This window comes from Heteronotia binoei, unplaced genomic scaffold, assembly GCF_032191835.1.
Source record: "Heteronotia binoei isolate CCM8104 ecotype False Entrance Well unplaced genomic scaffold, APGP_CSIRO_Hbin_v1 ptg001331l, whole genome shotgun sequence".
Lineage (NCBI taxonomy): Eukaryota > Metazoa > Chordata > Lepidosauria > Squamata > Gekkonidae > Heteronotia > Heteronotia binoei.
Window position 1 is genome coordinate 80,941 of NW_026800237.1, and position 12,075 is coordinate 93,015.

At 40.3% G+C, this 12,075-nt stretch overlaps 1 pseudogene; it reads right to left on the reverse strand.

Moving 5' to 3' along the window:
* Nucleotides 1-3,939: 3,939 nt before the first annotated feature.
* Nucleotides 3,940-9,588, reverse strand: LOC132591036 (uracil-DNA glycosylase-like; annotated as a pseudogene).
* Nucleotides 9,589-12,075: the final 2,487 nt, after the last annotated feature.

The following is a 12,075-nucleotide window of genomic DNA, read 5'->3' on the forward strand; positions in this document are numbered from 1 at the left end:
TGAGTCACCCTGCGCCTGCTTCAGCAGGGAGAGCGGGATATAAATAAAATAAAATAAATAAGATAATATTTTTCTGTAAGTGATTTCTAATTTGCCTCTATTTATAACACAGACAACATATTCTAGGCAGAGAAAAAAACTATTGAAAACAGAACTGAAACTCCAAAAGACAATACATGTAATATTTCTACTCCTTTTAGCATCATTAATTTCTTTGTGTGTATTCAAAATCATGACATTGGTCTTAGATTGGACATGACATGACCAGTCCTAGAACCAGGAGGTAAATTTAGTGAGCAAGGAGCAAGATTGAGAAAAGGCCAATATTTTGGTGAACCTCAAATTTATCTGGGGACATAAGAAGGTACAAGCAATAAGCCAGTTATGCCAGAGGCTGCACACAGAAAGTCCTAGGTTCAAACCCCAGCATCTCCAGAGAAAAGGTCCTAGTATTGTGATTTATTTCTTTAGATATTTATACCTTGCTTTTCTCCCCAATGGAGACTCAATGTGGTTTACATCATTCTCCCCTTCTCAATTTTATTCTTTCAACAGCATGAGGCAGTTTAGAGTGTGAGTGACTGATCCCACAGACCCATGGAGCTTCCACAGGAGAGTGGAAATTCAAACCTGGGCCTCCCAGACACTAGTCCAACACTCTACCCACTATAACACATTTGGGAAAGACTTCTGGCCAAGGTTCTGAAGAGTCGTTGCAATCAGAGTAGAGTTACACCAGAGACAGATACACCAATGGATTTACTCGGTATAAGGCAGTTTTATAGGTTCAAACCATTAAAGAGACATTTGGAGAGATGCTAAGGTCCAATCTACATGGCAATAATTAACAAAATAATCACTCATTCTGTTATGTATGTGGACTCAAGGGAAGACTTTGGGTATTCCTGCCTGGCTCATTGGAGCCATACGGACTGAGCTTGGGGACCTGGGAACAAAGGGCTGCAGGATCCAAATCTCTGCAGCCCTGAACCAATCACAAGCCCCCACCGATTTGAATGACCCAATAACGTGCTTGCATGGGAACTCAGAGATGTATATAAGTTTGGCCCCATTGGCCCTGGCCCCAGCCTTGTAATGTAGCCTAATACTATGCTACTTCTATTAAAGAGCTTGTTATCAGTCATCCTGCGACTCCATGCATAGAACCCACTATACAATACATTCCCTATTCCAAAAGAACTGTGAAAAGGAATAGGGATCCTTTAATCAAAAATTTTCAGCATCCCCAACAAACTGGTTAGGATAATTATTGGGAAGCCTTCTATGAAAGTAGCTGCATATGGGTAGTTGTGTTAGTCTGTAGTGGTAGAACAAAATTAGTCTTGTAGTCACCTAAAGGCCAACAAAATTTCCAAGGTATAAACTTTTGTGAATCAAAGTTCACAAGGGACTCATAACAGTTTATACTGTGGAAAATTTTGTTGGCCTTTTAGGAGATACTGGATTCTAATTTTTGGGAAGCCATGACTATTGTAAACCAATAAAAAATTTGAAGTGTGGATACACCCAAACATGCACTTGAAGATAGCAATGTTCCCTATTTATGAATCTTCTAAACTGATATTTTCTTACAATTATTTACTTCTCTCCCAAACTACCAAGGACATAATTAACATATGTTGACTCTGCAGCATCCACTCAAAAGAAATGTTTCAATATTTATATCACTTAGATAGAGCTGGAGCCTGAACTGCTATCACTCCTGAATATTTTCAAAATACAGCTGAACTCAGCAGCCAGATTTGTTGCTGTGTGGTAAAAAGTGATGCTTCATCCCATTAGCACATAGGGAAATCCCTTTTGTTTCCAAAGTGCTTCTTCAAAGAAAAAGGCATCCCCATTTTCTCTTTGAGGAAGGCATGTGTGGGAAGCTATTTAGGCTTTTCGACAATGCCACAACTGATGAGCTTGACTTCAGCTGGTGCTTAACAGAAAATGCTCAGTCCAGGCAAAATTCAAAGGCACAATGAGTAAATAAAGAAGTATTGGCAAAGTGTGGGCTGAGGAATTCCACCTCTTAAAGAGACAACAGTCAGACAAAGCTGGCTCATCATGTATGTCAAAAGATGCTTTCGACAGGTAAAATGGCAATTAAACACTCTCCTCCTACACTAAAATTCTCTACTGACAATTCTGGGGCTGCCGGAAGCTCCCAGATGACAGGGAGCTCTGGACAATTTCTAGGTTTGAACAGTTTCATTTGAAAATGTTAATTTTTTGCTGACATAGTTGAAATTTTAAATCGAAGTAACTACGGTAATCTGAATATTTTTGCTTAATTGGAAAGATTTTCCAAGGCTACCAATTACAGAACTTTAGATGATTACTTCTGTGCCTCTGAACAGATTAAACTAAATTTAAATAAATCTGCATGTTACCACAACCTAATATAGGTGTTTTTTGAGATACTGAATGAAGTATAACTTACAAATGAAAAAATTAAAGCTTTCACTCATAAGAACATAAGAAGAGGCCTGCTGGATCACACCAGTGGTCCATCTAGCCCAGAATCCTATCTCACACAGTGGCCAACCAGTTCCTCTGAAGGCCAACAACGAGGCATAGAGGCCAAGGTCTTCCCCCTGATGTTGTCTCCTGGCTCTGGTATTCAAAAATTGACTGCCTCTGAGCATGAAGGCTTCTTTTAATTACAACAAAAGACAAAGGAAGGGTGGCGGAAAACTTAACCCAAAATGAATTAAGAACCAAAAGGTTAAGGAAATCAGAATATAAGGACCCAATAATTATGTCTACAAACTTGAAGAATATTACCAAATATACAAAAATATGTATGTATTTATTACAAATGCAATCAAAACAAATATAGGCCCAAGTAACAAGCCTCAATTCAGAATAACATTTTACATTAATCCCAAAGATAAACCATTATTGATCTTGACCAAACACATTTTGCCCAAATGGCTTTCCTCAGTGGACAATGTTGTTACAGAATGACTCCAGATACTAGAATAGACATTTCTTAAACTTAATCTGAGGTGAAATTGCTTTATAATAATTGTCAGTGACCTAAGGCAAAGATGTAAATCAGAGGCCTTATTCTAGATATAGGGTTGCCAATCCCCAGGTGGGGGCAGGGGATTCCCCAGTTAGGAGGCCCTCCCCCTGCTTCAGAGTCATTAGAAAGCAGGGGGGTGGGGAAATGTCTGCTGGGCACTTCATTATTTCCTATGGAAACCAATTCCCATGGGGTATAATGGAGAATTGATCTCTGGGTATCTAGGGCTCTGTTTTTTGAGGTAGAGGCATCAAATTTGCAGCATAACATTTGATTCCTCTCCTCAAAATATCTCCAAGTTTTAAGAATATTGGACCAGGGGGTCCAATTCTATGAGCCCCAAACGAAGGTACCCCCTTCCTTTTTTATTTCCAAAGGAGGAAAGGCATTTAAAAGGTGTGCAGTCCCTTTAAATGTGGCCAGAACTCCCTTTAGAGTTCAATTATGCTTGCCTCAACCTTGCTCCTGGCTCCACCCTCAAAGTCCCCATATATTTCTTGAATTGGACATGTCAACCCTATCTAGATAACTTGCTGCCATGGTCAGGTACAATTCCCTTGAATAATAGTTTAATTATGTACCTTTCTCATAAGAAAACCATTTTAGATGCAGTCCGGAGCCAATAGTAATGAAATAGTGACCCTAAAATGAACTAGAATGTGAAAAAATATATACCAGCATTCTTCAGGCCTCAGAAAGTACTCTTGGGAAAAATCCTACTATTTCAAGGAGAATAAGACATTTGAACAAGGCTGTTTAGGATACCTGCCCCATTCAGTTAAAAAGAATGCAAATATGAAGTTTCTAAAGTCCTCTGAGCTCTTTAAATTGACTCTCTTAAATGATGCTGTTATAGAGTGCTGCAGCCTTCCAAGGCCACACAAACAGTTCAGAACACTCACCACTTAATGGGCTCCTCTGCAGACTTCTCAGCAATTCATTCATTATTGAGACATACTTACATCCAAAGAAACTCCTGAATACAGAGATGGAAAAAGGGTGGGCCATCTGCAGGATGTGGTCGTGTTTCCTGTTGACAGAGCTGCCCATCTTCAGAGAACAAGATATCCAAAGCACGAAGTCTAGCCCATCCAAATTATCGTTCATCCAGGACACCTAGCACTGGTAAAATGCTCCCAGCCCTTCTTGTGGTAACTGGCTTGGTGAGCTTAGACTGTGAGCAGGAGGACCCTTGTTTAAATCATCCTGTCAAGTCTCTGTGGCCAAGATAATAAAGATCTTCTATGTCTTTAGCAAACTTTTTGTATTTCCCATCTGAGGAAAAACTTGTCTCTGGCCACTGAAGCAGAGAGCATGCACTTGATTGGGTCCATTCTATGGGTCTTAGTCCCAAAAGACAAATTTCCCACTATGAATATTGCACTCTAAGTGAAGAATAGATGTGAGGTTGACAGTTTAATGTTTGTGCTCCTCTGCAAGAAAGGCCATCAGCTGAGAGAAACAGGGCTTGGAGAACTCCCCAGTCACTGGAACCCTCTAGCCTTGCCCCTGCCCAGTCTCCAGGAAGGTGAAGCTCTTAGTACAGGCAGCAAGTCATAGCAAAGTTGCCTCTGTTTCTGGAGATCTGTTCTAGCTAATCCAAGCTCAGAAGCATGGATTGTGAGGAGGGTGCATCAACCTTCCACTGAACAGGCCTCGGCACTCTCTCTTTCTGGTGAGCAGCTCCATTTCTTGCATTATCCTCTGTGTGATTGTGGTGGTTGTGTTCACATGTAGAATCTGGTGCAGATGCTGAGGAGGGGCTAGTACAGCTGGGTGAGAAGTTGCTGCTTTTTCACCTAGGATAACTATTCCCCATTAATCAAAATAGCTTGGGGGGGGGAGTGGACAACTATGCCATTGACTTGCCAATGAATTAAACTATGCCACTGACTTGCCAGTGAATTAAAATTCATAATTTCAAATTAAACTAGATTTCTGAGAGGTGCACTGTTCCATCCTAAACAGAGTTATATCACTCTACACACTCTCTTCAATGGTTAGCTGTCAGTAATTTTTATGCACCCCTCAATGTGTACAGATTGGTCTGTGTTGCTTGTTCTTTTGACACAGAAGTCAACGCCCATGAACTGGCAAACCACATGTTCATACCCTTTCCTTGTACTAGGGGCAATAGTACCTATAGCTCTGCAGGCCTCAGCCCTCCAACCAACCATAGCTCCAACGGCACTGTTGCTGGCTGAAGATCAGTGTCTGGAGCAAGCTGACAAAACCACTCATCTTTGGATTAGATCATAAAGACCTCAAAATCCCTTCAGATATGAATATGATCAGTTTTTCAAAAGGTAATTGTGGACCTGCACAATAGTTTGAAGCAATAATTCATGCATTTTGTGTGCTAGTACAATGCACCTATGCATTTTCTTGTATATGGATACATGTTTGTTGCTTAAAGTCCAGAAACCTATGGGGGGCATTCCTGGGAACCAGGAAATTGACAATACTAATAAAGAAGATCTGATTTTTTGAACAGCACAAGTGTTCTTTTGGAACTGCATATTTCCTCTGTAATTTCACATGCTGTGCCTGGCTGCATATTAAATAATGCCTTGACCCCTTTATATATTGTTGGGTTTTATGGACAATTTTACTACTAAGGAACAGCAACCAATCTAGATAATATTAGCTACTGCAAATATTCCATCCTACCTGCCAGCTAAGATCTGCCTGTTAAGCTGTGCTCTCTGTGCCCGCCTTCAGAGGTGAGGCAGGTGGTGACTAGAGACAGGGCCTTTTCTGTGGTGGTATCTTGTATCGAACATCTGTCCCTTGAGGCTTGACTCGCACCTACTTTACTTTCTTTTAGGCCCCAGGCCTTTAATTAGGGTATTTTTAAAAAAATCTTACCAGCTTTTTATCTGTTTCTGTTCCATGTAGGGATACCAATCCCAGGTTGGGAAATTCTTGGAGATTTGGGGGGTGAAGCTGAGGCGGGAGCCAAAGAAGGAAATATTGGAGAGAGTTTTTAGATTTATGGAAAGAGTATATTAGGATGCAGGGGTCAAAAGAGACAGGCCTGCCCGGGCATGTCCCGACTTGCCTGGCTAATAGACTGTATTGGCTCAGGTTAATGTAGGCTTGCTGGCATAAGCATTTAGGCTTAGCTGAGTTTAGGTATATGGAAATAGCAAGATAGCTTGGTTTAGCTCAGGCTCCCGACAATAGTATTTTGGCTTGGGGTGGCTCAGGCTTTGCAGGTGTTAGAAGCAAAAGGAAGCAGAAAGACTTACCACAAACAGAACAACCAAAAACCACAGAGGAAAGTTGCCTAGGAAACAGATGGACCAAAAGGGGTTAGAAGAGGAACTAATAGGCGACCGAAAGAGGAACATGTTGTATAAACGTAGCATGTTGTATAGACGTTGGCTTTTGGTTTTGGTTTATGTGGTTTATGCAAAGTTAACTGAAAAAGTCAACAGTTGTGCAAATGGTATATAAGACCTGCGTGTCGTTGTGGTCTTTGCTCAGACTCTCGGGTCTGTAGCCCGTGTACAGGGCCCATGTGCACGTTAAATAAAGAAAGCTGTTTTCCTGACTTCGCCTCATGCTGCCTCTGAAATTGGTAACGTATGAGCTTTTCCCGCTACAAAGCCAGGGGAAGGAGGGGTTTCATGAGGGGAGGGATCTCAGTGCGGTATGATGCCACGGAATCAACCTTCCAAAGCAGGCATTTTTCTCAAGGGAGTTGATTTCTGTAACCTGGAGATCAGTTGTAATTCTGGGAGATCTCCAGCCACCACCTGGAACCTGGCAACCCTGTTACAGATAGTTTTTAATGCTGCTTTTGTCCAATGGATTAATATCTAATATTTTAATATTGTGTTTTTTATTGTAAGCTGCCTTGAGCAGGTCTCTGTAAAGGTGGCATAGAAATACTCAGTAAATAAATGATACTTCTAAATGATAATCTTCAGCTTCAATCTCCATTAAGGAAAAGTTAGATACGGTTGGGAATACTACAGAAATTATGGAAGTCATGGAATTTGTTCAACTTCAGGAAGGGAAACTGAAGACAAGATAGGGCACTTCAGTATTACCATTTACTAATTTTATAAAACAAAAATATAGCACTGACCTGAATAAGTCTGGGTATTTTTCTGTGATGTGATTTTTTTTTTTAAATCACTTCATATCTATTGTATCTTTCACTGCCTGCATGACATAGAAGAAAAAAGCTCAGCTGCTGAATTTCTTTTTTAAAAATATCCCAATTAATACAACAATTTGTTCTTAACCAACCATTTTGTCTAATTCAAACCAAGCTCCATCCAATCATGACTCAATACATTTTAGGATTGCCATGACAAGGTCATACATATTTTCCACAAACCAAAAACCATTGATCAGCCAGCAGACAGCAGAAAAGAGCTAATAAAGCTGAGAGAAATGTAAGCAGTGTGATAGTATGCAATTTGACTGCCATTGTATCTAACAAGCCAGCCTACAAAGAATTTAAGTAGCTCATCAGTCTGCAGCTGGATTAGTGACTACATCCTGGCCTTGGCTCATCAAAGTATACCACTTAATTAGTACAGTGGATCAAATACCAAGCACTAAAATATAGGGCAGTATGAGTAAAATGTAGCTCATTAGTGAAGAACTGCCCTTCAGCTAATGTATTTTACTAAAGGTTTAAACAACTGAAAAACATCAGCAGAGTCCTGTTAGAAAACAAAAAATGCAGAGCCCAAGCTTCCTTCAAGGCAAGCTATGCATATGGGCTCTGCATTAGGTTACAGAATGAGAACATTGTAATAGCTTGGAAAGAGTTTGTAACATCTGGGGTGGGCAAGCAGAAGGGTTTTGAAAAAGGGCGGGTGGTAAATGAGCTTTGATATGCTTCTCCTTCAAAGCACTGAAGTCATTTTACCCAGTGCAGAAAACAATCATTGTAGGAACCAATAATTCAACAGATTTTCAACACGCAACAATAATCTTGTCAGGCTGCAGAAATCTTTATAAAAACTTAGGTTACTGGTACAAAAGCAAGAGGTTAAAACCCAAACACTGTAAAACTGAACTCTGAGTCTAAAAGCTAAATCTCCCTCTGTCCAAACAGCATAACTGATTTTTGCTAACTTACAAGCCACAATTTTCAAGGATGTGAAAAGGAATCTCAAATATGTTTTATAAATTTATCCTATTTAAATTTTTAGCCAAAGAGAACACTCTTTTTTTAATTTGTAGTGGTTTTAATTAATTTATCTAATGTGTTTTAATTGTATCTTATTGTATAATTGTATTTATTATAATCATGGTACATTCCATGTCTTGTGAGCCGCCCTGAGCCTGCCTCGGCGGGGACGGCGGGATATAAATAAAAGCTTATTATTATTTTACCTGATAGTTTCCCCAAAACGATAAAAGACACAAGGCAGGTGGCTGTGCTTTGGCCTAGTTCCCTTGTGACAACTCAAAATAGAAGAGAAGCATGTATTACTCTTAAAAGTTACATTTGGGGGAAGGGATGAGGGTGCAACATGGGTTCCAAAATTAAGCTGAAGTAAGGGTTCAGGAACTGGTAATTAGAAAAATGTGTTCTTTAATTTCAGCAGAAAATGGCAGATTTTGCAGAAGGTTATACACTACCTTGTTGGGAGGAAAAAATGGAGGAGAGTGATGTAAGCTGCTTTAGGTCCCCACAGGGGAGAAAGGAGTATTATTGAAGTCAATACAATAAAAAAAGTTGTACACATGAAGCTGATTCCAGAAAACAGCCCAAGAGGGCCAGACAAGAAACATGGAGACACATGAGCAGCCTTCCATGGGGGGTGGGACTCTCATATCCTCAAAAGCTGCAATTGGAGATGGAAGAGTTGCATCTAACTGTAGGATGTTTTAACTTTTTCCCTTTGTCCAAAATTTCCTTTTCTGAAAGAAAGTCAGCATTGTGTAGTAGTTAGAGTACCAGATTAGGATCTGGAGGACCCAGGTTCAAATCCCCACTCTGCCATGGAGGATTACTGACTAACCTTGGGCCAATCATACTCTCAGCTTGATCTACCTCACAGGGTTGTTGTGAGAGCAGCAATGGAGGAGAACATGTAAGTGGCTTTGGGTCCCCACTGTGAAGAAAACAGGTATAAATATATAAAGAAAGAAAGCAGAGAAAAGTTACAAAGAGGACTCAATATCCATTTAAGCATAGGGTTTTAAAAATCTTACAAAACTGCACTTTCGAACTCTGTTAGTCTTAAAAGTGCAACCAGACTCAAACTTTGTTCTGTATCTATGTGGTCATGTACTAAGTGAGGCCAATCATTTGAAATGCAAACGTTTACTGTCAGATAGGATAGTTTTTGAAAAGGGATTTAAAAAAAATGTGGTTTTTTTAGTAACAAAATTTGCTGCAAGGATTTCTGTCTCATTGGGAAGTATTCTGATATTATGAGCAAGGAATAGAGCAGTACATTAAGAAATGACAAGCAATATTAACTCACTGTAAAAACTAAACTCCACACCATTCTCCCTGCTATAAATTTGTACCCTGTTAACTTGGGAATGATGAGCTCCTTACCACTGAAAGCCATGGTGGTAGAGTAACTAAATCAAGATCAGCTTTGCCTTAAGCTAATGAAATAAAGGGAACAGGTGTTAAGAGGCAACTAATCAGATTTAAGGGATGTCTAACAGTGCATCTACTTCCTTTGTCTGTCAGGACATTAATATTTGAAAATAATTGGATTTAATTTTATTCCCAGCAAAAGCAATTTGAGGGCAGGACCACTGGCTTAACTCAACTGGATTGTGAAATTTTTAAACCCAGAACCTTTTCACTCAATAGTAATCCAGTGTGCATTACTGCATATAATCCTTTTCCATGAAACCCTTTTCTTTAAAGAATGCTGGTCACTGAAGACACCTAGAGGATAAGATTATAAACTACAGGAGTTGAAATATATTAATGACAGTTCTCAATTTCTTAAGGATCCCAACACTTCTTAGCTGGGAAATGCAGGACTTGTCTTTAACTTGCCTCTCCCATGTCCACAGAAATAACATATACAAATTTATAAATCCAGAGACAAGGTATTAGTTCTTTGTTGAAGAGGTTAGTGTTAGACAAGGATCTGGGAGACCCATGTTTGAATCACCACTCTGCAGTGGAAGCTTGCTGAGTGACCTTGGCTCAAGCACTCGAAACCTAATCTATTTCACAGGACTGTTGTAGAGATAAAATGGAGAACAATGTAATCTGCTTTGGATCCCCATTAAGGGAAAAGGTGGTGTACAGATGAAGTAACTAAAGCAGGAAAATAAGTTGAAGGAATTTTCTTATTAATAAATGTTATCCTTCTGATTAATACCAATTCTAATATACTACACTAATGTTTTCGTATGCCCTTTAAAATATTTTTTTCTCTATTTTGACAATGCATTCTTATAATTAGGATGTATTTAATCAAAGCTAGCATTTTTGGTAAGGAGGGAATGTGGCATGCTAGAGTCCAATCTTGGAAATTAAGCAGGGTTGGTTAGGCCACCAAGAAAGACTCTGCAGAGGAAGGCAATGGCCAGCTATCTCTACTTAATCACTTCCCTTCCAAGCCCCATACTGGGGTTGCCACAAATCCTCTTCAACTTGATGGCATTTCACACACACATATTTAAAGTCAACATAAATGGATTATAGGTCCAGGTGGATAGTCATGTTGGTCTGAAGTAATGGAATAAAGTTGGAGCCCAGTAGTACCTTTAAGACCAACGAAGTTTTATGAAACTTTATAGGGTTTTAAAGATGCTACTGGGCTCTAACTTTATAAACGGATTATATGTATACTGTTAAACTTAATATTCTTACAACTTTACAAAGCCCCACTGAAGTAAATAGGTTTGTCACAGTTTAGAATGGCACTGTTAAGGGAGCAATCTTAAACTCGACTACTCAGCGTCCTACTCAAATTTAGTCATTGGCATTTATGGCCAGAAAAGTCATTAAAACTCTCTCATGAGCTCAGCACAGATACCCTGGGCAGGAGAGGAAGTAGAATATGATTTGAAGTCAGTCTGTCTTTAAAGAGCCACTAGGCCCCTGTTTTAATAACAGCTTTTATTGAGTAACCAAAGCAGACACTCTCTTGCTATCCTAATAATACACCACGGAAGAAACTGACTGAAAATGAACTCGATTCCCACCCCCACCCACCCGCAACACTAGACGTTAAAGGTCTTTGAAATAAAAATCTCAATTTTCCTAAAGGTCTTTTAAAACAAAACTTCAGTTTTTCTTTTTTTAAAAAATCTCTAGATTAATACTTGGCCTTCATCAGCTCAAGCGATGAAGTGGAACAGCCCATTCCTAGGCAGACAAGGCTAGGAGAAACATCTTTACAAAACAGTGATTTCGGTGTCGTGAGGTAAACCGCGGCTTTACTAGCTGAAAGGTGGCACTGACTTTCCCCCCTTCATGGGCCAAAAAAAAGGAAAGAATTCTCCACATCTGAAGAAACGAGCTGTAGCTTACAAAAAGCTTATACCTGGCAATACGTACTTTGTTACTCTCGCAAGTACTATTTTAACTTCGTTCAGCTCTCCTACCGAAACGGCAGAGCTCGCTTACACTAATGCGGCGCCGCGCGCGGCAAAAATAAATACACACGTCACTAAAACGACTGTTAAGAAACCCGCCAAGAGCCGCAAGAAAGCCACGCCCTAATACCATGACCAGAATTCCAAAAGACCCGCCCACTCCAGAACTTACACCCCGCCTTCATAAGCGACCGGCGCTCAGCGCACGAGTGAGGACGCGTATGAGAAGGCAGGGTTGATCAAATGATGACTGGCCTTTTAATCAACCACTAAAAAAGGAGGCGGGGCCATTGAAGAGACTGACAAGTCGAACCCTCCCTTCAGAAGGCGCTTGAGGAAGAGCGACGGCCTTTCCTCGCAGTCGGAGGCCGGGCCTATTTCAAGCGGCGGCTGTTGTCAAGGCAACCACTGTTCTCCCGGAGCGGCATCAAGGAGGCGGTGCTCTGCGAGGTGAGACTCCGCCTTGGTGATTGGCGTGGGGGCGCGAT